This window comes from Bison bison, unplaced genomic scaffold (genome assembly GCF_000754665.1).
Source record: "Bison bison bison isolate TAMUID 2011002044 unplaced genomic scaffold, Bison_UMD1.0 scf7180017851503, whole genome shotgun sequence".
Lineage (NCBI taxonomy): Eukaryota > Metazoa > Chordata > Mammalia > Artiodactyla > Bovidae > Bison > Bison bison.
In genome coordinates, this window is record NW_011482076.1 from 10,112 (window position 1) to 11,898 (window position 1,787).

Genomic DNA, 1,787 nt, shown 5'->3' on the forward strand with positions numbered 1-1,787 from the left:
ATGTGTACATCCATGGTGGATTCATGTTGATGTATGGCAAAACCAATACAATATTATAAAGTAATTAGCCTCCGATTAAAATAAATAAATTTATATTAAAAAATGGACACTATAGGATTCTGTTTCATGTTTGATTTGTATCTTGATGTTGTCTTTTATGCTGAAGATCTTGGTTCTTAGTGATATAAGTGTAATTGTATATATGGTTTACTCTACTCTGTGTATGGTGAAGTATGTATATATCTTTACAAGAGTTTTAGAATGATCCCAATAGCGCAACCTAAGATTCTGTGATTTTCATTTTTATATGCTTAGATATATAAAGTCAACATTCTATTTTTAAATGTTTGAGGTAAATATCTTTGCCATTAGGCCACAAATTTTATATAAAGTAATAATCAGTCAGTCAGTTCAGTCACTCAGTTGAGTCCAACTCTTTGCGACCCCATGGTCTGCAGAATGCCTGGCTTCCCTGTCCATCACCAACTCCCAGAGCTTGCTCAAACTCATGTCCATCCAGTCAGTGATGCCATCCAGCCATCTCATCCTCTGTCATCCCCTTCTCCTCGCACCTTCAATCTTTCCCAGCATCAGGGTCTTTTCTAGCGAGTCAGTTCTTCGCATCAGGTGGCCAAAGTATTGGGGTTTCAGCTTTAGCATTCAGTCCTTCCAATAAATATTCAAGATTGATTTCCTTGAGGATGGACTGGTTGGATGTCCTTGCTGTCCAATAGACTCTCAAGAGTCTTCTCCAACATCACAGTTCAAAAGTATCAATTCATCAGCACTCAGTTTTCTTTATAGTCTAACTCTCACAGCCATACATGACTACTGGAAAAACCATAGCTTTGACTAGACGGACCTTTGTTGGCAAATTAATAATAGTGAGTTTCAATTTATTTGTTATGTTAGGGATTGCTTCACTTTTTTCTGTTTTATTTAATGTTATTTTTCACATGTATAGAAAAATGAAGATGGTGCTAAGGTCAAAACTATAATACAAGTCACATTGAAAAATACCTAGTTTTTATCTTTGTTCTTCCCACTACCTCTCTTTTGTCTTCTTTCCCAAATTTACTATTTTGGTTTATCCTTCTATTGTCTTTTGGAAAATATTAGCAACCATGTATGTTCATGTGTTTGAGTGTGCATATAAATTCCCACACTTGTTACCCAAAAGGTTCCCCAAAAAGTGTAAGATATTTCTTTCATTCTTTTTCTTTTTTGCAACTGTTTTGCTTTTGCAATTAATGGAGAAGCAGCTTTATGCATGTTTCTGAGTGTATCTTGGAAATAGATTCCTAGAAGTGGGATTTCTGGGTCTCAGAGAAAATGCATGTGTAATTTTGCTAATTCAAATTCTTAGAGCCAGTACCGTTTTGCTTTACCATTAGCAATGTATGAGGGCTTACCTGATAGCTCAGTTGGTAAAGAATCTACCTGCAGTGTGGGAGACCTGGGTTTGATCCCTGGGTTGGGAAGATCCTCTGGAGAAGGGAAAGGCTACCCACTCCAGTATTCTGGCCTGGAGAATTCCATGTACAGTATGGTTCCTGGGATTGCAAAGACTCGGACAGAACTGAGCGACTAGCTCAGTAGCTTCACTAGCTTCACTAGCAACGTCAAAAGTGATTGTTCTCACAACCTTAACAACGGAGTATGTTGTCAAAGTTTTCTGTTTTTGTCAAGGTTAGAAATCATACCTCAGTGCAGTTACAATTTATATTTCTATTATACATCTGATCACCTCAGATAATTAAGGGCCATTGTTGGTTCTTTTTCTGTGG